General features: G+C 40.9%; 1 protein-coding gene across 2 annotated transcripts in view; it reads left to right on the forward strand.

Annotated features, from left to right (window-relative positions):
• LOC140693130 (trafficking protein particle complex subunit 9-like) overlaps window positions 1-25,949 on the forward strand; it is a 101,760-nt gene continuing 75,811 nt past the window's right edge. For both annotated transcript variants that reach the window (XR_012068825.1, XM_072957202.1), the window contains exons 1-4: window positions 1-274; window positions 3,363-3,531; window positions 15,982-16,102; window positions 22,815-22,938. The gene's annotated coding sequence lies outside the window, so the exon portion shown is untranslated. The remainder of the gene's footprint in view (window positions 275-3,362; window positions 3,532-15,981; window positions 16,103-22,814; window positions 22,939-25,949) is intronic.

The following is a 25,949-nucleotide window of genomic DNA, read 5'->3' on the forward strand; positions in this document are numbered from 1 at the left end:
CACGGAGCAGAACTCTTCCTTTGGGGAAGATGATCTCCTGATTTTGGAACCACCAATTGTTCTAGAAGATAAGCCAGTTTCTCAGACCTCACACAAAGACTTGAATTGAGAAATGTGCTTTGTCAAGTGTCTTTCTGAAGATGTGAAGTCTGTCTTTGTATGGCAGGAATTCCCCATTCACAAAATTGTATGTGTTTGTGTCTGAGAGAGAGAAATGGAGACAGACAGAAAGATGGAGACAGAAGAGTGCCCCTTCAGAAGAGAGCTATTTAAGGTGAGTTTTTGTGCCTTTAAAAACATTTGGGGTTTTGGGGGGAACAAAGTATTTACACTTTCTCATTCTCCTAGTTGGAAATCTTGGCCCCATACTCAGTGTTAGCGGCCTTGAACGGGGGTTGGAACGGTGTGTTTCATCTGGTGCTGCCACTTCCACGCTCTGCCTTTAGCACGTTGCTTTGCCTGTCAGGGCTGCCACCCTTTTAACTGTAAGGTGAGGAGTCTGGAGTAGGTGATCCATCCCAGCTCTGCTGTTTTGCAAATTTCTGATTTCATATTCGGATGAGGCTGGGATACACCCAGAGCAGTATAAACCAGGCCCTACCTCCTGCCTATTGCTGGGGCATCCCTCAGGTCTGTGCCTTCTACTCAACCCTTTATTGAGCCCAGCTTTTGTCAGGAACCGAAGTACCTACCGAGATGGCAGGGGACGTCTCTCGTGGTCACGGTGGCCATCATTTCTATTGGTTGTGCTGAAACAGCTCTTCTGAGATCCCCCGGCCACCCTTGCTCAAACCTGAGGACAACACTGTCGTTTCTTTCCTAGGAGGAAGATCAATGCATGGTGTACATTATGACAAACTTGTGCCCAGGAATGCACGGGAAGTTCTCAGCTGAGTGAGGGGAGATGCCTCTGTGTCCCTGTGTCCCTGTATCTCTATCTGCTCACAGTGCCCTGCCACCGACTACTTAGCAAGAAAAGTGCTATTCACTATGATGTGTGTTTTGCAGACGTGTAGGTGATAGTCGTGTGACTCCTGTGTGGGCTTTGAGCTGGGATGTTGAAGAGCTTATAAATATCTCATCAACATGTATTTGAGGTGGCCTGGTGCCACACAGACTTGATTTATGAAGGCGTCAAGCCTGTACACTGGTTTGGAAACAACTTGGTTTTGATCAGTTCCACTGCATGCATGACTCGCTGCTAATCTCTGGGTGTTTTTTTCATTTTAGATTTGTTCACCCAGTGTCTTGCTTATGCTGAGAAATACTTTTATTTCACCAGAATATTCTCTGATTCTTTGTTTTCACACATCCAGTTTTTTAATTCCTTTAAAAATTGTTCTGTGTTTATAATGCCTCCTTATTTCTATCATCTCTAGGTTCCCAGTGGCCTGAGCCATTCATCAAATTTTATGTAGGAACCATTCCACCAAAAGAAATCCCCTCGTCATAATACCTTTTGAGGAAAATATTATTCTTTAAGACTCTAACACTAAATCGTAGAACAAGCATGGAACATTTCTTGTAGTTAATACATGTTCATGCAAAAAGAAACTTGATATTTTCATTGAAGAATGTTGATTTTAATAACTTTTACTAATGTGAATATTATTGTTCGTAATTTAAGTAACAAAATAAAACCACAGTTATTTATTATTAAGATTGAAAACTATTTACACAGTCTCTCAATTAGAAGACTGAAGTGTATTTAAAAGATGGAAAAATACCCATGATGACACCATCTTTTTTATTAACTAAATATCAAGAACTGTGCAGGGTTAAGATTTGACCACCTGCAAGCTGCCAAGTTAGCATGAGGTAGTTTGTGGATGCTGCCAGAAGACAGGACACTCCCCCAGGATCAGAGACAAAGAACTTCCTGCCAGCAGAGCAGGCAGCCTGTGGTTCATGTCCATGTTGGTTCCTGAGTTCCTTTCCTATTGCTGTTGTAACAAAGGACCACAGACTCAGTGGTTTAAAGCAATACACATTCATCTTCTCACTGTTCTAGGGTGCAGAAGTGCGAAGTCAATGTCAGTGGGCTAAAACCAACGTGTGGCCAAGGCTCCGTTCCACACCGAGGCTCTTGGGAGGGATTCATCTTCCTACCTTTCCCAGCTTGCAGAGGTGCTCACACTCCTTGGCCCAGGGCCCTGTGTCACTGTGACTTCTGCTTTCACTTCACATCTCTGTCTCTGACCAATCTGCCTGTCTCCTCTAAGGACCTCCGTGATGACGTTTGCTTTCCCACAGTGATCTGCCATCCCAAGGTCCTTGACAGTCACACCTGCAGAGTCCCTTTTGCCATGCACAGTGACATATTCCCAGGTACTAGGTATCAGACAGTGGACATATTGGGGGCCATTATTCTACCAAGTTGTTCTTTTTGCCCCAATGGTTCTTGTCCATCCCACATGCAAAATGCATCCACCTCATCCCAACACCCTCCAGAGTCTCATTTACTACAACATCAATTCAAAGTCCAACATGTAGTCTAACTATTATCAGCTCAAAAGCCTAAATATTTTCATCCTCATCACCTAAATCAGGCGTGATTGAGACCCTGGGTGTGATCTTCTCTGCTCAAAATCCTGCAATGGCTTCTCATTTCACTCAGTGAAGAAGCTAGAGTCCTTATGGTGACCTTACAGCTTTCCTCCCCCTCCGCAAGCTGAGCTCATCTCCGGTTTTCTCCATGGCTCACTCCACTCCAGCCACACTGGCCTCCCTGCTGGCTCTTGGGGACATCAGACATGCACCCACAGGCCTGTTGCCCTGGCCAGTCTCTGTCAAAGTCATATGCTGAACCCCCAGGACTACAGAACATGACACCATTTGGTAATAGGGTTGTTGCAGATGTAATTGGTTAAGAAGAGGTCATTAGGGTGGGCCCTAATCCAGTATGACTTGTGTCCTGATAAAAAGGGGCAATGTGGGCACAGACACGTGTACATGGGAGATGACGTGATGAAATGTGGAGAGAAGACGGTCGTCTCCAAGCCAAGGAGAGAGGCCTGGACCAGCCTCTCCCTCCCAGCCCTCAGGAGGAACCAGCCCTGCTGACACCCTGCCTGCAGACTCCCCGCCCCCAGGGCTGTGAGACAGTGAGCCTCTGTGGTTCCCGTCACCCAGTGTGCGGTGCTATGTTAGAGGTAGCTCAGCAACTAGCACCCCCTTCTGAAGGTCTTCAGTAAGGCCAGCTCTGGCCATCTCATTTTAAATTGGAAACTGCCTTCCCCTTGTCTCTGCCCCAGAAACTGCCTCTCCCTGATCATATTATTTCTATCACCTTCTAGAATACCATATATTTCACATGACTGTCACGACTGTAGTTTATATTCTGCTCTTCCTCACTCCTACAGGGACAAGGATCCTTATTTGTTCACTGACGGTCCTCAGGTGTCTTGGCCAGTACTCGTGGCACAGCATCAATACAAATTGGCCACATGCAGGGAGGGATGATTCCTTACATTCACAGAGGAGTGAACGAAGATTCCGGGGGACTGAGTGTTTCACTCAGGCACAGAGCTGGTAAGTGTCAGGCCAAGGTGGGTTTCAGGTACCTATGAACCTGAGGGAGGCTTGAGTGATTACCTTTCCATTGATTAGTATTTCTCAGGTGTCTCTTTTTCTGGCTCTAACTTTTGACCTCTTTCTGTTATTTTTCTAAGCTTTCAACCAGTTTTAAGTTTCAATTATGCTTTGTCTCAGGTAAATGAAATCTGTAAATTTTTTAACTCATTATTTGTTTCATCTAAATACATTGTGATTAGTGATAATGTCTTATTTCTGGCATCTTGTTTTGTGATTTCTATTTGCTTTGCTCTGCTTTTCTCCTGCCTGTTATATATCTTGCAGTCATGGTTAAGGGCAAGGCGTCTAGACACTGCCTATCTGGGATTGATTCCCTCACTTGCTAACCATGTAACCAGGATATTTAATCACTTTGAAACTCAATTTCTTCATATACAAAAAGTGGTACTATACACCTCAAAGACTGTGAGCATTTAGTGATAAAATATATGAAGAACTTAGAATAGTGACCGGCCTATTTTGCATTCTTCATTTTGACTTCTGTATTTTCATTCTCTTTTAAACAATTACATTAGAGATTACTGTTGAATTTTAATGAACACCCTAGATATTGAAGATTAAAATGTTACTTAACTCATACATTGAATTTTATATACCAAATGATATCTGTATTTTGTTTCCATAAGTTCTGTATAGTTCTTAAAAAAAATTGATCTGTTTTCTTTTTCATGATGTCCTTATTGTTCACTATGTTATATAAGATTCATTTTACCTTTTTAAAATTTTTTATTGATTTATAAACATTTTACAATGTTGTGTCTAATTCCAGTGTTCAGCACAATTTTTCAGTCATTCATGGACATATACACAATCATTGTCACTTTTTTTCTCTGTGATTTATCATAATATTTTGTGTATATTTCCCTGTGCTATACAGTGTAATCTTGTTTATCCATTCTACAATTTTAAAATCCCAGTCCATCCCTTCCCACCCTCCACCACCCTGGTAACCACAAGTCTGTATTCTCTTTCTGTGAGTCTATTTCTGTCCTGTATTTATGCTTTGTTTTTGTTTGTTTTTGTTTTTGTTTTTTAGATTCCACATATGAGCGATCTCATATGGTATTTTTATTTCTCTTTCTGGCTTACTTCACTTAGAATGACGTTCTTCAGGAGCATCCATGTTGCTGCAAATGGCATTATGTTGTCGGTTTTTATGGATGAAAAGAAATCCATTGTATAAATATACCACATCTTCTTTATCCAGTCACCTGTTGATGGACATTTAGGCTGTTTCCATGTTTTGGCTATTATGAATAGTGCTGCTATGAATATTGGGGTGCAGGTGTCATCCTGAAGGAGATTTCCTTGTGGATACAAGCCCAGGAGTGGGATTCCTGGTTCATATGATAAGTCTATTCCTAGTCTTTTGAGGAATCTCCACACTGTTTTCCATAGTGGCTGCACCAAACTGCATTCCCACCAGCAGTGTAGGAGGATTTCCCTTTCTCCACAGCCTCTCCAGCATTTGTCATTTTTGGATTTTTGAATGACGGCCATTCTGACTGGTGTGAGGTGATACCTCATTGCAGTTTTGATTTGCATTTCTCTGATAATTAGTGATATTGAACATTTTTTCATGTGCTTTTTGATCATTTCTATGTCTTCCTTGGAGAATTGCTTGTTTAGGTCTTCTGCTCATTTTTGGATTGGGTTGTTTAATTTTTCTTATTGAGTCGTATGAGCTGCTTATATATTCTGGAGATCAAGCCTTTGTCGGTTTCACTTGCAAAAATTTTCTCCCATTCCGTAGGTATTCTTCTTGTTTTACTTCTGGTTTCCTTTGCTCTGCAGAAGCTTGTAAGTTTCATTAGGTCCCATTTGTTTATTCTTGCTTTTATTTCTTCTAGGAGAAAATTTTTGAAATGTATGTCAGATAATGTTTTGCCTATGTTTTCCTCTAGGAGGTTTATTGTATCTTGTCTTATGTTTAAGTTTTTAATCCATTTTGTGTTGATTTTTGTATATGGTGTAAGGGAGTGTTCTAGCTTCATTGTTTTACATGCTGCTGTCCAGTTTTCCCAACACCATTTCCTGAAGAGACTGTCTTTATTCCATTGTATATTCTTGCCTCCTGTGTTGAAGATGAGTTGACCAAAAGTAAGTGGGTTCATTTCTGGGCTTTCTATTCTGTTCTATTGGTCTATATGTCTGTTTTGGTACCAATACCATGCTGTCTTGATGACTATAGCTGTATAGTATTTCTGAAGCCTGGGAGAGTTATTCCTCCAGCCTCTTTCTTTCTCTTCAGTAATGCTTTGGCAATTCTAGGTCTTTGATGGTTCCATAATTTTTATTATGATTTGTTCTAGTTCTGTGAAATATGTCCTGGGTATTTGGATAGGGATTGCATTAAATCTGTAGATTGCCTTGGGCAGTGTGACCATTTTAAAAATATTGATTCTTTCAATCCAAGAGCATGAAATATCTTTCCATTTTTTAAAGTCTTCTTTGATTTCCTTCATCAATGGTTTATAGTTTTCTGTGTATAATATTTCACCTCCTTGGTTAGATTTATTCCCAGATATTTTATTACTTTGGGTGCTATTTTAAAGGGGATTGTTTCTTTACTTTCTTTTTCTGTTGATTTATTGTTAGTGTAAAGAAATGCAACTGATTTTTGAACGTTAATTTTGTAATCAGCTACTTTGCTGAATTCTTCAATCAGCTCTGGAAGCTTTTTGGTGTACCTTTTAGGGTTTTCTATATATAGTAACATGTCATCAGCATTTAATGACAGTTTTACCTCTTCTTTTCCAATTTGGATCCCTTTTATTTTTTCTCTTGCCTGACTGCTGTGGCTAGGACTTCCAGGACTATGTTGAATTGGAGTGGTGATAGTGGGCATCCTTGTCTTGTCCCAGATTTTAGTGGGAAGTTTTTGTGTTTTTCACCGCTGAGTACTATGCTGGCTGTAGGTTTGTCATATATAGCTTTTATTATTTTGAGATATGTTCCCTCTATACCCACTTTGGCGAGAGTTTTTATTATAAATGGATGTTGAATTTTATCAAATTCTTTTTCTGCATCGATTGAGATGATCATGTGTTTTCTGTCCTTTCTCTTGTTGATATGATGTATTACATTGATTGATTTCCGTATGTTCAACCAGCCTTGTGTCCTTGGGATGAACCCCACTTGGTCATGATGTATAATATTTTTTATGTGTTGTTGGGTTCTATTTGCTAAAGTTTTGGTGAGGATTTTGGCGTCTATGTTCATCAGTGATATTGGCCTATAATTCCCTTTTTTTGTAGTGCCTTTGCCTGGTTTTGGTATCAGGGTGATGGTGGCTTCATAGAATGAGTTTGGGAGTATTCCCTCCTTTTCAATTGTCTGGAAGAGTTTGAGAAAGACTGGTATGAGTTCTTCTTTGTATGTTTGGTAGAATTCCCCAGTGAAGCCATCCGGTCCTGGACTTTTATTTGTAGTGAGGTTTTTAATTGCTATAACTATTTCTTTCTAGTGATCGGATTGTTCAACTGTTCAGTTTCTTCTTGATTCAGTTTTGTTGGACAGTAGATTTCCAGAAACTTGTCCACCTCCTCTAGGTTATCCAGTTTGTTTCCATGTAGTTTTTCATAATATTCTCGTATGATATTCTGTATTTCTATTTTGTTTGTTGTAATTTCTGCATTTTCCTTTCTTATTTTGCTAATTTGTGCTCTCTCTTTTTTCTTCTTTGTGAGTTTGGCCAGAGGTTTGTCGATTTTATTTACTTTTTCAAAAAACCAGCTTTTGGTTTGGTTGATTTTTTTCTATGGTCTTGTTAATCTCTATTGTATTTAATTCCTCTCTCATCTTAATTATTTCCTTCCTTCTGCTGCTTTTTGGGTTTTTTGTTCTTCTTTTTCTAATTGATTCAGTTGGTGGGTTAACTTCTTTATTTGAGATTGTTCTTCTTTTTTGAGGAAGGCCTGTATCGCTATAAACTTCCATCTTATCACTACCTTTGCTGTGTCCCATAGGTTTTTAGTGGTTGTGCTTTCATTATCATTTGTTTCAAGGTATTTCTTAATTTCAGCTTTGATTTCCTCATTGATCCATTGTTTTTTTCAATAACATATTGTTCAATCTCCATGCTTTCATTTTTTTCTCCTTTGTTTCACCGTTGTTGATTTCTAGTTTGATGGCATTGTGGTCAGTAAAGATGCTTGAGATAACTTCTATCTTCTTAAAATTGTTCAGGTTTCTTTTGTGCCCAAGTACATGGTCGATCCTGGAAAATATTCCATGTGCGCTTGAAAAGAATTTATATCCTATTTTGGGGGTGTAATGCTCTGAAAATATCCGCCAAATCTAGTTTTTCTATTGTAGTATTTAATTTCTCTGTTGCCTTGTTTATTTTCTGTCTGGAAGATCTGTCTAATGATGTTAATGCAGTGTTAAAATCTCCAACTATGATTGTATCCCCATCAATATCCCCCTTTATCTCTGTTAGTAATTCTTGTATGTACTTAGGTGTTCCTATATTGGGTGAATATATATTAACGAGAGTAATATCTTCATCTTGTATCACTCCTTTAATCAATATAAAATGTCCTTCTTTATCTTTCTTTATGGCCTTTGTTTTAAAGTCTGTTTTGTCTGAAATCAGTATTGAAATACCTTCTATTTTGGCTTTTCCATGTGCATGGAATATCCTTTTCCATCCTTTCACTCTCAATCTATATGTTTCCTTCTCCCTAAAGTGGGTCTCTTTTATGCAGCATATTGAAGGTTCTTGCTTTATTATCCAGTCTGCCACTCTATGTCTTTTGACTGGAGCATTTAGTCCATTAACATTTACAGTAATTAATTATAGATGTGTGTTTATTGCCATTTTAAACTTATCTTTGCAGTTGAATTGGTATATCCTCTTTGTTCCTTTCTTCTTCCTTTTGTGGTTTCATAATTTTCCTTTGTATTATCATTGATTTTAGTTAATTTTTGTGACTCCCTTGTAAATTTTTGGCTTGTGGTCATCCTTTTTTTTAATCTATTAACCCATTACTATAACTGTTTGTATTAAACTGATAGTAACATGATCTCAAACCCATCCTATCGTTAAAACATTTAAAAAAGAAAGAAAAAATATTCTATATTTCCCTGCCTCCCTCTCCCACTCTCAGTGATTTGCATGTCTTCTTTTATAATTTCGTGTTTACTTTATTTGTAATTCATGAATTATCACCTTTCCAGTTGTGAGTTTCTCATTTCTGTAGCATTCTGCTTCTTTTCTATTTAGAATAGCCCTTTCAGTATTTCTTTTAGCATGGGTTTAGTGTTGGTAAACTCCTGCAGGTTATTTTTGTCTGTGAAACTCTTTATTTTTCCTTCTATCCTAAAGGATAGCCTTGCTGGATAAAGTATCCTAGGTTGCATCTTTTTTTCATTCAGGGCTTTGAATATATCTTGCCACTCCCTTCTGGCCTGTAGTATTTGTGTGCAGAAATCAGCTGAGAGCCTTATGGGGGTTGCCTTGTAACTTAATCTTTGCTTTTCTCTTGCTGCCTTTAGAATCATTTCTTTATCCTTGACTATGGCCATCTTGATTATGATATGTCTTGGTGTGGGTCTATTTGGGTTCTTCCTGTTTGGGACCCTCTGAGCTTCCTGTACTTGGATATCTGATTCCTTCTTTAAGTTTGGGAAGTTTTCAGTCATGATTTCTTCAAAAACCTTTTCAATCCCCTTTGATCCTTCTTCCCCTTCTGGGAACCCTAGTATGCGAAGATTGGTACACTTTATATTATCCCATAAGTCCCTTATGCTATTTTCATTATTTTTTTATTTGCTTATCTTGTAGTTCTTCTGAATGGTTGCTTTCTATTGCCCTGTCTTCTAGATCACTAATTCGTTCCTCTGCATTATCTACTCGGCTTTGCACAGCTATTAGGTCATTCCTCATCTCTGTCAATGAGTTTACCCATTCTACTTGGCTCTTCTTTATAGCTTCAATTTCATTTTTGACATATTTTATATCTCTAAGCACTATCTCTTTTAATTCCTTCAGCAATTTGCTCACTCCTTTTTTGAAATCTTGATCCAGTAGTCTATCGATATCTATTTCATTGATCTTTCTTTCAGGGGATTTCTCTTGTTCTTTTAATTGGGAAAGGTTTCTCTGCTTCCTCATCTTGCTCATACCTCTGTGGCACTGTGGTTTATGGAGTATCAGTTGTCTAATTTGGATCTTAAGTATTTTATCTATCTAATGCCCATTTAGGAATAGAACTTAGGAAAGAAAAGGAAAAAATAAGAGAGGGAGAACGAATTTTATAAGAAGGGAGAAAGAGGGTTTGAAACAGTGTATAATGAATAATAGATGCGCGAGTTGAAGCAGAGAATTAATCGGGTTGAGACGTCCTTTTAAAATCTTTAAAATATAAGGGGGGGAGATGAATAGATGTATTTGAAACCTGTGTCTAATCAATAACAGGACATCAAAACCCAAGAGAAATAGAAATGAATTAAGAAGTAAAAATTATGAGAGTAATAGAAAATAGAACAGGTAAAAACAGATTTTTAAAAAAAAGGGGGGTTGTCGGTGTTCTCCTGGAGTCTGTGTGCTTTTAATGTGAAGTCCTTCTGTCTTCGTCCTGTTTTGGAAGCTCAGCTTGTTTTCATAGGCCCTCCGTTGGCGCCCTCTTCTGTGCTGCTCCCAGCACCTGTCGGCAAGCCGATTGCGCCTCCTCCTAACACGGGGTCAGGTGCAGCTCTCCTCTGCTGCGGGCGGGCGGGTCACTGCCCCTCCGGATGGCGCAGTCAGATGTTGCAGACTGGCCAGGCAGGAGGGCCGGTCGTGCCCCCTCCCAGCACCTCGGTCAGGGGCTGTGTTCCTGCCCGACAGGCGGGGGGCCGCTCTCCCTCTACCTGCGCCACCGGTAGCTCAGCTGCTCTGTGCAGCTGCGCTCTCCGCCCTGATCGGCGCTCCGCACTTGTGCTCCGGGAAGACCGAGGGACAGCCTTGTCCCTGCTCAGGGCCAAAACCCAGCTCCTTCTTTGTCTTTGTGAAGCAAGTTCTCTGAGGGACCAGGATGGAAGGATCCTATCTGCCCCGGGATGTAGGCCCGTCTCAGTCTGGCCCTTGAGGCTGCTAAGCCCTTCGGTGCGGATGCAGGTTTCGCCCCCGCCCCCGCCTGGATGCTCAGCACCGGACGATATGGCGGCTCTGCCTGAGCCCCACCTCTCTTCCCCCAAAAAGTTTCCGTGGGTTTTCAGAGATGGGGGTATGCAACCTTCCCCCCAAGAGCACATCAACCTTGCTGTTTTATGCTGGGCCCAGGTTGTTCTGCCCTGTACACCCACAGCCACGGCGCTCAGCCACTTGCAGTCCCCTGGGGCTGCCTCCGTGCAGCCGCCCCCGTCCTCCGCCCGGCTTGTGCAACATGGCCCTGCCCGCCACTGCCGGCCCACGTCTCAGGCTGGGCTTCGGGGGTACGCTCTGTGCCCGTTTAACATAGTTCTCTCAGACAAGGGCTGCTCTGTACAGATGCGAGCCCCGGAGGTTCCCCCTCCTCCCCGCTGGCCTCTTAGTTGGAGAGGGGAGACCAGCGAGCGAGCGTCAGTCCTCCTTTGCCGCTCCCATCCCGCGGGAACCCTCCCGCGGTGCTTTGCCTTTTGTTCTTTCTTTTTTCCTTTTCTCCTACCAGATTTTTGACATCTTTATCTTTTGAAGACGGCGATGTTCTGTCGGAGTTTCGCAGGTGCTCATGTTGGCTGAGTGGGTCTGTAGATGTGGGTCTTGGTGTATTTATGGGAGAGGGTGACTTACGAGCGTCCTTCTACTCCTCCATCTTCTCCGTCTTTTCAGATCCTTTATTCACTTTTTAATTGAGTTCTCTTTTTATTGTGGATTTGTAGGAGGTTTTTTTTATTTGAAGATACAAATTCCTAATCAGATAAATGATTTGAAAAAATGTTCTCCTGTCTGTTGTTTTTTCACTTTCTGGATGGTATCCTTTGAAGCAAAGTTTTACATTTTGATGAATTCCAATTTATCACTCTTTTCTTTGTTCCTTGTGCTTTGGGGTAATAGTTAAAATCTGAGGTATTTTATTTAAACGTTTATATATAAAATAACTTAATTCTTAGGACCATTCAAGGAGACGGGTGCTGTTGTTGCCCCAGTCTATGGATAGGAGACTGAGATGCAGAAAATTTCACTGACATATCAGTGTCACAGCTACCCAGTGCTGTGGGAGTTCAGACCCTCATGTTTGTCCCCAGCATCTGTGATGTTCACCAACATGCTCCACTCGTTCCTGGATTCGTTAATGAAAAAGTCTTTCCTTTTTTGATTTCTTGTTAGTTTGTTTTCTCATTGGGGACCTCATCCCTTCATTTTCCTTGCAGAGATCAGTGTAGGTTTATTTTAGGTCTCATGTAGGCGGAAACATTTCTATCAGTTTACTTCTTTGTTACTCACTCTCGAGTGATGATTGATGCTAGTTGACCTAATCAATTCATGCTCAAGCCTTTCCTGCTCATCACACTCACTAAAAACAGAGCCATGACTTACAGAATGCTCAAAGAAGAATGTACCTGAGTGATTTTATTTTTCTAACAATCAAACCAATCAAATAAAAACCCCGGTGTTGACACAGATTATAAGCCCTCCAGAATAGGGTCACTGTCTTCCTTGTATTTCATTTGTTTTGTCACAGTGTCTGGATAATGCCTTGCTGTCCAGCAGTTTTGTGAGGATATGGTGCTCGTGAATCATTGTAAGGACAGAATTTTGACAACAGACTGTGTTGTTCATTTCACGAGGGAAAAGATCATATAGAAATACTGCTCAGATATATTTAAAAATTAAACTTGGAATTTTGAAAAGAGTTCAAGAAACCATACAAAGATCTTTTCCACTAATTTTAGGTCTATCTTAGACACATTATGGTTATATAGCAGAGTAACTTATCAACTAGATTTGACAAGAGGTGTGTATTATTGATTATTTGTTTTAGTTGAAATATTCTACCTGGGATAAAGTAATCAATGCCCATAAATGAACATATATGTTTGTATTTCTATGCAACATGGGAGCAGACTTCATATGTTTCTATATAATATATATGACTGTGTGTTTTAATCTGTCTGTCTGTTTTTATAGTTTTTCAGCAATGTTGTAACTTTAGAATTCTTCTAAGATATGCACTCCCGATACTACTGCAGTTTGTACTGTGTATCCTGTCTTATGCGTGGGATTCCACTGTCCCCTCAGTGAGGAATTTCCTCTCCTATTGAGTTAGTAGCAGATTTAAAGGAACTGTGATATCTAGGCCTTTGCTCTCCATGTGTTTGCTGTGGGCTGTCAATCACGATTTTCCCTTTGAGTTTTCATTGTTCAATTAGAATTTTTGAAAATAACTGTTACTATGTTTCACCGGTCTCCCTAGAAACTTGATGTATTTCTGCTATTCGGTTTTCAATTTATGAAAATTGTAAATGCACACTTGTTTTAAAGTAGTCCCTTTTCACTAGATATTTATTTATCTCTTTATAGTTAAAATAATTTTTTCCCATTGAATGAATCGGTGTGCATGATTTAAAAGATACCTTACTTTATATTTTTCTTATTCTTTCAGGTATATTCATTGTACACAATTTAGAAAATAAGGATAAACACAGTAATAACTTAAAAATGGCCTCTAATATCATCTGGAGGTACAGCTGTAGGGTTTGAAATTGAGAATTACAAGTCCTCTCACGTTGTTCTTCTTTTTCAAGTACGTTTTGGTTACTGAGACCCTCGAATTCCCATATGAATTGTAGCAGCAACTAGTCAGTTTCTGCAGAGGAGCCCGCTGGGATTGTGATGGAGACCACGTTGAATATACGGATCGCTCTTGGGAGCACTGCCATTCCAAGAGCACTTTCTTTTGATAGAGGAATGTGTGTGGAGTGTCTGTCCTGGTATTTAGGTCTTCTTTAATTTTGTTTCAACAATGCATAGAGTTTACAGAGTATTATTTTACTTTTTTTCTTTGCCTTTATACTGAGGACAAGTGTGCAAGGTACCGGGATCAGAAGTGTATTTGAGCCCCGCCACTTGCTGCCACCATGGACGCTGCGCTCTTGCTTTGCCCTCTGTAAAATCTTGCATGAAATGAGACGTCGGTAATTCTCTCTTGAATGAATGATTATATGATTGTTGGATGATGCTTGAGAGTCCTTGTGACGATGTCATTTTCCCAGCCTTTCCCCTCTTTTTAACTATGCCGTTTCTCTTCCTTTCCTCCAGCCTGGTTTTCAGCCTGCCTGTGGCATTGATTTTCCCTGTCTGTAAACTCATCCTTTCACTGGTTCATGATAATGTTAAATGGGGACTGCGAAAACTTTCTAGATGACAAGAAAGAGCAAATCGATTGCATGCTAGTATTTTTAGAGTGTGTTATTCTTTTATCGATTGAAATTAAATCAGGCTGACCCCCTGAGCCCTCCCGTGAGCTGTTTTCGCCTTCCTACATGTGATAGTGCTCTTGTTGCTGCATGTGCCCTACCCCCAGTCTTGGTTTTGGAGTAGAGTAAGTCACCATCAGTGGAGCCCTCTCTTTAAAAGTTGAAGAGAACATTTGCCCCTTCTCTCTCATTGGGGACTTGGATGAGATGAGGTACCAAATAAAGAATGGAGCCCCACCTCATTCTGACCCCTGCTCTTTCCGTTGCTTTCTCCAGGGGAAAAGAGCACAATTCAACAATATAAAGATTAATTGTGAGCTAATGAGATAGACAAGACAACCGAATATTTATTAAATATCCTTTCATGTCGGAAACAAATGGATTATACACACAAAAAGCACACAGAGCACGGTAGTAACTTGATTACAAATGTGGGTCCGAGTTCAAGTCCTGCTCTGGAGTGACCAGTCCTGTGAGATGGAGAACTGGTAGGTCAGCTTAGCCTCTCCTGGACTTGTTTTCTGTCCTGCAGGGATGGGGCTCCCAAGGCATCCCTCCCCCGTAAATGTGCTCAAGGGTGTAAATGACGTGCGTGGGGAGCCCCAGTACAGCTGCTCATTTCTCCTAAGAGCAGGATAGAATGGATTTGCAGAGATGGCTTTATGACCACACCGTGTAGACTCTCAGTGTTCCAAAGGGATGCTTTCTGGTTTGGAGATGGGATTCTCACTTCTGTAAATACCCAATGATTGTGTTATAGCGCTCATCTGATTTGAATCTATTCTTTAGAAAGTACATATTGTAGATAATATTTTCCAAGAATGCGTGCTTTTTTCTTTTATTATTTATAGTTCTACCCTCTCATCTCTTGGTGTGACTTTACATGGAATCCTGGAAACAGCCCTAAGCTACTTGCCTCTTCACACTTCTCTGTGGTGGTTTTCTTACCTGACTAGAAGAGGATTTTATATAGGAAATTTTCTTTGTTCCCCTTTTCTTGAAGTCTCTCTGTCTGTCTGCCCATCTCTCACCTGTCCATCTGTCCATTTCTCTACCCACTCATTCTTCTGACTTGTTCCAAGTAGCACTTCAGGCAGCTTAAAGAAGAACAGATGCCAAATAAACAGGTGAGAAAATGGGGCCAAGTTCAGACAGTGAGGTTAGGAGGCAAGCCTGTGTGAGGGTTGCAGGCGTGAGACACACGCCTCTGCCCTGTGCCTTATAAGATGGACATCAAGAGTGTGCACGAGGCTCCCAGCAGACACAGGGAAACAGGGTTTGTGGGAGATGCTCGCTGGCTGTGAAATAAATAAGTGGCTAAGGAGAAGCCCAACCTTTCCAGCTACTAAGGCTTAGGAGAATATTTTGATTGTCTTCCAGAATCAGAGTATTTCATCTTTTATTTGTCAGAGTTCTACATATAGTTGGTTACATTCTATACCTGGAAATTTCTCCCAAACTCCTTCCTACGTGAGTCCCATGGCTCGGGAATGGGGCGGTTCTGCTCATTGACTGTGTTTGGACAGAAAAAGAAAATGACAGCCTCCAAGGAGCCTGGGATTTGTCAGTTATGTTTTGTCAGTGCTGTAGATTTCAGAGAATGCTTTCACAGTTTCTCTCCATCTGAGGCAGCAGCGTGCTCTCTTAACAGCATTAGGAGCTCAGTGCCACGGGATGGTGGGGGCTGACTGCACTGCCGTCAAGACATCTAAGGTAGTCACTACAGGCGTGGTGCTTTTACATATGCATTTCATGTTCTTTAATAGAAGGTTTCAACAGGAAGTTAATTAACTGAGTTAATTAACATTTAATAAATATGATTCTTTGTTGAAAAGACAGATATAGGCAAAATATAAGCTGTAAAGATTTTAAGAACAGTTTCATTACTGAAATTTCATTAGGGAAGATTCACAGTTTATCTTATTTATGCCTCTCTTTTAAAGTAACAAAGAAACAAGACAGAAAAAGCAGAAGATGATTTCTGTTCTTCCTCTCGGCTTGCAGGTGCCCTCACCTCCAGTGGCATCCATCCAGACACCAGCACTGACACTGGCCGTGCTCAGAACTGCCTCAGCCCTGAAGACACAACTGACAAATAGAAGGGGGCCGCGTCCTGTTACAGCAGGTGATCTCAGTTTGTGGGTCGTTATGTAACTGCGCTGTGTTTATCAGGATCGCCCTTTCTACATTGCGTGACGTTGCTGCGGTGTCTCCTAGTTACTTGTTTCTGTATGTACTCGTGTATTTTCTCCAATGAGTGGTACTACACTTCTTAAAATGTTTTTTTAGATGAAAAATAGTGTATTTAATATAATAAGTCTGAGAAAAGGGACAAAATGGACTATCCTGGTCCCACAATTCAGAGATAATAATTAACACTTTAACATCTATTTTCTGTTCTTTTCGTCAGTGTGTATCAATTATCTCATAAAAACCAGCGAACACGCTGGGCCTCTTTACTGTGTGGAGACTTCCATTTTCCATTTGGCTTTTTATGTGTTTTTCTACAATATTCTAACTCCTCTGGCATGATTTTTAATGACCAGTATAGCATTCTGTCTTGTGGAGACATCGTCCATTTTACTTCGGACTTAAATTAACCTTTAAATTCCAAGTATACTTTACTGAAATACCAAAAAGAGAACTGTGGTGGTACCGATAGACCCCTATATTACTTCCCCTTATTTCCTGAGGGTAAAAGCTGTTGACAATGTGGTATATATATTTCATGAAATTTATGCCTATGACATATATATATATATATATATATATATATATACACATACATACATAGATACATACATGAATCTGAGAAATCCATGTATATGTGTGTGCATATATGCTTTATTGAAAAATAAGGTCATACTATATGTTTTCTGCAGCTCGCTTTATTCACTCAGGTGTATATCATAGACATCCTCCCAATCCAGACTCACCCGGTCCTTTCAGATAGAGTGGAGGGGTCCCCTGATGTGCAGGTGTGGTCTCCTGTGCAAGGACACATTTGGTGGGAGATTGCTGTGGACAAGACCCAGGACCACGCTGAAACTCCGGCCCCCTGAGACACCACAGCTCGCTGTGATTTACTGCATAATTTTCTTGATGGTGGACACTTAAATTTTCTCCATTTTCCACTGTCAAAAAGATGTTTGACTGGCATGCTTCTTCTGCAAATATTCCTGTGATCTCATATGAGTATTCCTCTAGTTAAGGCTTCTGGAAATTTAGTCCCTGGATGTGACATTTACATTCATCACAGGCTCTTTTCAAGTGACTCTAGAAATTCCTTCTCCAGTGGGGAATGAAAAGATGTAGAATAACTTATGTAACCAATTCTATATCGCTGGATATGATTTCAGTTCATGTTTTCTTCCCACCATTGTAAACAGTGCTGTGAAAATATCCTGATGACTACATCTTTTTGAACTAAATTTTTCTAAATTAAACGATTCCTAGAAGTGGAGTTGAGTCTGTGTGTACACACGTTTTTCAGAGTTTACATATGCATTGACATGTCGTCCTCCAAACACGTCGCTCACAGTTTGTTCTCTCACAGATGGACACTAGCTAGAATATCTTTTAAAAATATTTGCCAATATGATGAGCAAAAGTGCTTTTTGATTGTTTTAGTTTGCATTTGATGACCAGTGAGGTATTCAGCGTTTTTCACTTATTAGCCATCTGACTTTTAAAAAGTGAATGATCCCTTATGTCCTTTGCACACATTTAAGTGAGGGAGCTTCTTGCTGCTTTGTGACAGCTCTTTGTATGTTATGAACAGTAACCCCTTGACTTTATCAACATGTATCACACAGCTTTTACTTGTCATTTCTTGCCTTTCATTTTGTTCAGTAGGTTTACTTTTGTTGTGGCCCAAAGTATACTTAAGTTAGTAAATGTCTTCTTTTTGGGTTTTATTTTTGGTATTATTCTTAGAAATACTTTCTTATAACGGTACAAATCTCTTCTGTAGGTTTTGTAACCTCTAATTTGGAGATGATAATAGTGCTTGTTACAGTGAAAGGAAGTTGAATTAATGTGAGCAAAGAGTTGTATTCGTTGTTATTAGTACTTTCTAATATTCACATCACTTTCTATAATTTTTCTTGTGGTCATTATGACTGGAATAGAATTTGTTCTTTCCAGGTGATTCTCTGCCCCAGGAGAATTATTGAATTCATACTTTTCTCTTTGATTTGAAATCCCACGTGTACAAAATACTTATGTACACTAGAGTCTATTTTTGAGCTCATGGTTTATTTCTGTCAACCTTACTTTCTTACTCCAGCGCCATATCTTACAAAATGTAAAAATTTATTTAATATCTGACAGTGCAATTTTTTTTCGATTCTTTTCTTCCATCCCAAATTTTCTTGGCTAGTATTATGACTTAATTATTCCTGAAGAATTCTAAAATACTTTGTTCAAGTTAAAAAAAAAACAGAAAAGTGTTTTCATAGGATTTTTTAAAAAGTTTTGAATTATCTTTAGAAGAAATTTGATCTTTACAAAACTGCTTTCCTCCATGCAATATGCTGATGTCTCTACATTCACATCTCTTACTTTACCCCTAAGTACAGTCCTGTAGTTTCTCCATGTAGAACATGGGCATTATTTTTGAGTTTATTCCTGATAATTGTTTATGTTTTAGTTAATTTTCTAAGTGAGAGCTTTTTGCTATTATATTTTTTAAGCTGTAAAAACTGACACCTAGGAAGGCAGATTCGGTTTGTAAATACTCACTTTGTAACTTGTCATTTAAAATTGTAAGTATTAAATACTTGTTGCAGAATCCTTTCTTTTCTGTTTTTCAAAATTTGTATCCAAGATTATCTAAATGGTCACAGCTAAGTAGTATAGGTGGGGAGACAGAAGGAGAGAGGTATTGTGGCTCATGTGCAAATTGTGAGCAGTTTCATGGCTGCTTTTAGGCTTGAGAAGCCACATAAGAGCCCAGTTAAGACCAGGGATGGCTTTGTATGTACTTGAAAGCCAGCTTTCCTGCCTTTATGGTGAAGCCTGGTGGGCGTGGCAGGTAGATGAACAGGGTCCAATGGAGGTTATTGGCTGCACAGAGCACTGTGTCTGTGAGAACTGGAGACCATCGCCATGGCAAATGCTTGGTGTTAGGAACACTGCAGGGGAGCTGGGGAGCCTGTGTGTTAAGGATTTTCCAGCCCTGGGAGTGAGAAGAGCAGACTCTGCATTCAGATCTGAGTTTGAATTCATCCTCTCTTGTTTACTGGTCCTCTGACTTTTGTCAAGTTATATACACTCTTTCAACCCCTGTTTTCTTGTCTCTCAAAATAGGATAATTATGGCCTGCTGCTAGAGTGTTTGATCTGGGTAAATGATTTGTGTCTATAAGATGCCACGTACTGTCACAAGTTCAGTGAGAAATGGGCTATTGCCTCTTCTTCTGCAACTCAGTGCTCGACAAGTCATCGGAGGAAAGCCAGTCCCTAATTTGTGTGTGATATAAGTAGGAACAAAATAAATGTCTTGACTTTCACTAGCAGTATTCTTACTCCTTTGCTTCATTTAATTCTTTTCTTCTTTCCTTACCCCTTTCCCCCCTCCACCGAAAGAACCTGAGACTCTCTCAGAACAATAGATTCCAATTACTTTTAAGGTTGTCTCATTCTCATGAAATAACAGTAACATAAAAAAAACTGTACACATCCCAGAATTCATTGTATTTGATTTAGACACACACGCGTGCACACGCACACACACACACACACACACAATCAGGCTACCTCCCACTTACTGAGGGGGAAGAACCACTTATTCTGAGTTTTCATTCACTGACCGTGAGAGCAAAGTGTCTTACGCAGACTTTCACCTGGCTTCGTGCATGGTGTTTTTAGTTGGATTTCTGCTTTGTGGCCATAGAATTATTCTCCTAATAGAAGAGAGGAAGTGGAGACATAGACATTCTCCTGAGATATTGGTGTCATCATATTTGAGTTGGGAAGGACTTAAGACAGCAGAGAGTCATAACTGTTTATGGGTGTGAATCCATGATAGTGTAACTTGGACAAGAACCTGGATCTTCTGCCATCGTGTCCATGCGGGTGAAGAGGTAACTTGTTGGGGGATGGCAGGGATCCTTCTTGCTTGATTTCCAGGGTCTTGCTCGTTTTCATTGCTCACCTGCCTTTACTTTAGGTCCATGTGGCCTCTCATGGGAAGGTCACTCTGTCCTGATAAATAGAGTTACTTATCAGAAAAAGCTCTGGACCCACTCGTATTTCCCAGTTTTTTCTGCTGACCTGCTGACACTTTATATAAATGAGATATAAGAAACTACTTGATATAAAATCCTTTGTGTTATCGTTAGCCCTCGAGTTCCATAGGAATGGGGTCCTGTCCCAGGCTGTCTAAGACTAGATCTGAACAAAGATAGGGTGATAGGCTGTGCTGCTGGACCCTCCACAATCAAATGTGATTTCCACCTTAGTTTTTAGAATCAGGCAGATGAGCTCAAAACTTGCCTTTACCAGTTATTAGCTTAGTGAACTTGGGGAAGAAACTACTTTTGTGTGTACAATTTTCTTTGTCTGTAACTAAGCTCAGTATTTATTTTAAGGTTTTTGTTTTAGAATTGAATGAGCTAATTCCCTCATTTATACCTAAAATACTGATCGCGTGGTTCTATGATGGTGCCTTGGTTGTTGATTACTAAGGCACTCGGCGTTGAGAAAGGGGGTGGGTGACCACTGGATTCTAAAGCTTATATTCCAGGATATGCTTGTAAAAGACTGGATGTGGAGTGGATTTTTAGTAAATATCCATTCCTTTCCTAATCTGCATTGATTGTGTATATATCTTTATAATAATATATGAACATTTTTTAATGCAATTTAAATCTTTCTGTAGTATTTAAAATATATAGCTGTAACAAAAATACGTGAAATTAAAGGATTTCACTTTTATTTTGTTTTCAATAAGCAAAACAAAATAAAATAGAAAAGAAAAAGTGTTTTGAAGGAGCAGAAATAACTTTATTTCTGTAGAATCAGTTCCCTATGATAGGTTTTTTTGGTTGTGTTGTTAAACAGCATATAAAATTGATAGGTTGTGACATACTGGAAATGAGGAAACAGTGGAGACATACTGCCACCAATGCAGTCATTTTATTACCAAGTCCAAACTCGTTCCGCTTGCTGCATAACAGGCCAATAAATCAGGAGATGAAGTGTTGGAGCAAAGAAAAGTGACTTTATTTGAAAAGCTGGCAGACTCAGAGGATGGCATACTGATATCCTGGAGAACCCTCTTCCCCAAGTCAGAATTCAGTCTCCTTTTATACTAAAAAGGCGTGGGGGTGTGGTTGGTTGTTGCAAACTTTTTGCTGTATGAATTGTTTTTCTTTGGAATCCTTTGTTCTTGCAGCCGTCCATGTAGGTCAAATCATGGTGCCTCTGTAAAACCTCCAAAAGAAATCAAAGTTTATTCTCTATTTTGCAACGTGCCATCTCTACATAAGTGCAGAAGAACTAACATCCTTAAAGATCAAAGCCCGGAGAATAGTCTGTCCTGGATATTTCAGTCTAAAGGCAACTTTCTTTTATAAAAGGTGCAGAGCTAGCAAGTCTGAGCCTAGAAAACAGGGCACAGGTTAAAAGCCAAAGGAACACATCTAATATGGAGTCAAACTTGTTCTTTTCTATTACAATTTTTTTCCATCTGATAAATAATTTTATTAATAAATATGGGCAATTTTTTTTTATTTTTGCTTCTTAATAACGGATAAGTGGTCCAAATACATTTTTGTGATCAGGAATGCTGTGCATGCCTTGGGGTCACAGCAAACTCTTATTGGGAGTGGTCGGCCCTTCAACATGCCTGATGCCCTGTGAGTGTTGGTGAGGGTCCCCCTAAACAGGGGCTGTCTTCAGGAACCAGCATATGGGCATTGACCTCTGGAGACCTCTTTTTCAGGTGCGGGAAAATTTTTCAGGTACTGTGATTGAAAAATTATTCCAGCTGGGGATAATTAGGGAATAAAGGAAGAGAAAAAGGGCTTGGAGTAGAGTAGAAGAGAAGGAGAGAAGATCATGGAGCCTGGGGGCTTGGCAGCAGGGCCTCCGGAGAGAGAGAAGCAGGGGTGTGGAGGGGCCCGGTTCCAGAACCATCTCCTGCACCTGTCCCTGCGCCCAAGACACGCAGCCTTTAATTACCCAGGACTCTCTCGTGTCTGAACGTCACCCTGGTCAGAACCTTGAGAATCGAAATTAAGGGGTGGGCAGCACTAACCTAGGGGGTCACAGAGGACTTTGGTCAAGTGCACAGTGCCTTTTCTGGTCATGTGTCTTCACTTGCCCTTTATCTTTGGATCTGAGGAACAGGAGCAAGGAACTCAGAGAGAGATCCAGGAAGACATCTGACTGTGTTAGGGAGGACATTCACAGTGACACGGGGAGCAAGGACACTTGCAGCAAACTAAAATGACTTCACAACTATTGCATCAGAGCTGCAGGTGTGAGAGAGCCTAAGCCTGTCTCAGAGTGCAGGGAACAAGCGGAAAGGAATGGTAAAATTTCCACTGACAATTGAAATTTTGTTAAATAGCCTGCTACTGTTAATTGTATCACTTGAATATATGCAGGTGTATTTCTGTGAGCATTTATAGGTTCACACAACCCCATCAGCTCCTCTTGCCCCCATCGGGGATGGGCTTTCTCAAGCACAGTGCCCCTCCTGCTTGGGTGGGCCACTCTGTGGGTCCTTGCCTGGGGCAGGGCTGCTGCAGGGCACTGAGTCCCTGAGGCATAGCCTGTGAGACACGAACATCTCTACTCTTGACTGAGGGCCTCCTTTTACCCCTGCAGTGTTAGAATGCCGATGACTCAGTTAGAAAGATCCTTCGAAGCTGTCCGTGTCCTTGCCATCCAGAAGCGGAGCCTGGAAGCTTCCAAATTTCTCCAGAATGCGATCTATATTCACCTTCAGCAGGTGAGTGTGTGCCCACTTACAAGTGCAGGAATTACTGAAGTTTTTCTGAAACTTACTCACCATTATTCCATCTGTTTTTTCTGTGCTAGGATTCAGTATGGTCTGCTAAAAATTCTGGAGTCAGATCTTGAAACCCTGATGAAGAGGATTATTTATTTTATTTCTTTATATGATAACATTTTCTTTGAAAATTCAGAGTTTTCAGTTCTTTGAGGAATTTTTTTGGGTGTTGTACAATCAACTTTGCTCTTACCATCTTTGTGACCTGTTGATATATGCCTCTCATCTGGCTTCTGTCACTTGTGAGGCAGTTCCATTTGTGACCCTGTGCAGGATGTTCATGTTATAAAACATAAAGTCTGTAAAAGTACAGTCCCTTTTACTTCAAAGACATTCCACAATTAGTATTTAAATTTGGGTGTGGTTTTTAGAAGACAGTATGATTAGAACATGTAATTGCAGGTTGCTAGTGCAAAATCCCCAAATCAATAGTCTAGCTCAACATCTAAAATCTTTCTAATCTACCTTGGATTTGTATGGATAAGTGAAGCAGTTTGCTAAGAACACAAGACCAGGTTTAGATACAGGCTGGTGTTTCTCAGCAGGTCCTCCCAAGCTGAAGTTCTGCCATAGGGTGGGGCCGAGTGGAGAGGGCGGGTCCTGCCCTCCCTGAGCTGAGAGTTTCATGGCAAAGACATTCATCAGGTGAAGAACTGGGAGATTATTCTAAGAACAGTGGGTTTGAAAAGAGTCCTATAAGCATGGGACTGACACAGTCCAATTTGTCTCAAGTAGGGGAGAGTGTCTTTGGGGCCACTTGTGAGACTTGTGAGTCCAGGTGGTCAGTGTTGGTGGCTTCTACTTGAGCTGTGTGAGGGTCAGTGTGTAAAATTGAAAAGTTTGAAGGCATATTTAGATGGTAAAAAGGAAAGGATGAATGCTGTCTGTGAAGGTAGGATGCAGTAAGGCCCAGGTTTCTGGGTGGATTAATGAGATGGTCCTGCTGTTCTCTTAGGAGGGAAACATGCAGAGGGAGTTCTGGGGGAAAACTGATGAGTTCAGCTGTGGGTAAAGTGAAAGACTGTTAGATGTGTGTTCTGAGAGCTCAGGTGAGAGCCAGTAGTGAGTAGGGGGGGAGAGAGACTTTCAAATCCTTTTGTCTTGTGAACATACAAATAAGTATGAGTAATGACACACTTAACACCTCAGTATTCTGTTTTTAAAACCCAGTAACATTTTGTTATATTGAGGGCAGAGGTTCTTAATGTTTTTAATAGAAATAAAACAAATAGAAACAAAATAGTGGAGTTAATCAACATCTTAGAGTTGATCTGTGTCCTTGTATGTATTTTGATACCACATCTGTTTATTAGCATAATCTACAAAAGCTTGTTTAGCATAAGAGTTAAAAAGAGGGACGGGGCACACAATGTTGGGGTTTGAGGCTGATGTTCTTGAGCAAATTATGTAGCCTCTTTGTGCCTTAGTTGCATCTTCTGTGACTGCACCCGGGGCCCTCATCACAGCTGATTTCCTAGACTAGATGTTGGGAGGGAGGCTGCTGAAGGGAGTAAGAAGTGGCAACTGCTAGGGATACTGAAGAGAGGAAAAAAAAACTGATTAAAGCCGGGAAACAGTAGAATTACACTCAAATTGAAAGAATCCCGCAGTGTTTTGAGCCACTTAGCGTAAGGGAAACAAAATCACGTGGACCCAATTCTCTTGAGCATATGAGTATTGTGGGTGGGAGGGTGTCATCAGAAAAGGGTTGAGAAGAGGCCTTTTGGAATCCCTTGACGTTTCCAGTAAGGATGGGGCGCAGAAGTGAAAACCCCCTGCTTCACAGTGGAAGCTGCTGTTTTGTGTGAAACTGACCAAAGTTTGGAAGCCAGTCATCAGCGTTGCTGGCAAATGAAGGGACTTCTGGATTAGGTGGGGCACTTGCTGTGACTTCCAGGTGACCTGCTGGCTGGGGGCTGTGAGGCGGGCAGTAGGTTTGCAGGGTGACCCAGGCATAATCCCTGGCTCTGAGTCTGCTGGTCTGACTAGCAGACCTGGGCACCCGCAGTCCTAATGGGGCAGATTTGGATGTGGCCTGGGACACTTGCCGTGCTGAGGGTGAGAGGAGTGCTCCCCTGTGTGGGTGTTCCTGCGGAGAGTGGAAACGTCCTCCTGCAGGGGAGGAAGACCCTCTGAGCAGGGGGCCAGAAGCATAGGCAAGACCAGCCTGAACACAGAGGTTTTGGGGAGTCGGAAGTCATACAGTGGCCCGAGCAGCCTTGTTACTGAGAGACTGGAGGAAAAAGATGCTGAAAAGTCAGGCTAGGGTCCGACACTGTGGTGGGTTATGAGTGACAAGAAAGGACTGGTCAGGCAGGCACAAGAGAATTCTGTGGGTGTCCCAGCTGGTGCGTCCTGCCGGAGGGAGGAGCAGAGATATAGACTTTGCCACTTATTAGCTGTGTGACTTTGAGCAATATCACTGAACCTCTTTCTACATATATCTTGATCTGTAAAGAGACAATGTGACAAGCTCGTGTCATCAGAAGGCTTAGTTTAGCTCTGATCCTCTTTGTCCCGTTCTGTCAGTGTTGCCCTGCAAGTTTCTGCAGCGGCTGCTCTTACCCTGAGATGGGAGGGCATAGAGGGACATTGTAGTACACGAGGACAGGAAGGGGTTGCTTTAAAAGCAGACATGTAGCCTCCTGCAGTTGCAGACCTGCAGGCAGTTTGGTTGACAGTAGTGGAGAGGACTTGGGAGGCCTTAGCATCGTCTTAAAACCTGTTTTCCCTTGGAGACCGGATGTGACTTTGCAGATTAAAGTTGAAGATTTGGGCTTCTGTCAAAGCTGTTTTCAGAGATGGGTATATAAGTTACATATGGTATAAAATAAATGTTTTATTTAATGTGTGGGACTTTGCAGCTGTTGGGAACAGCTCTGTTGGCCTGGTCTCCAAGGAGGACAGTAGAGGTCAGCAGAGCATGCAGGAGGGCAGGCAGACCATCTTAC

This window comes from Vicugna pacos, unplaced genomic scaffold, assembly GCF_048564905.1.
Source record: "Vicugna pacos unplaced genomic scaffold, VicPac4 scaffold_19, whole genome shotgun sequence".
Classification (NCBI taxonomy): domain Eukaryota; kingdom Metazoa; phylum Chordata; class Mammalia; order Artiodactyla; family Camelidae; genus Vicugna; species Vicugna pacos.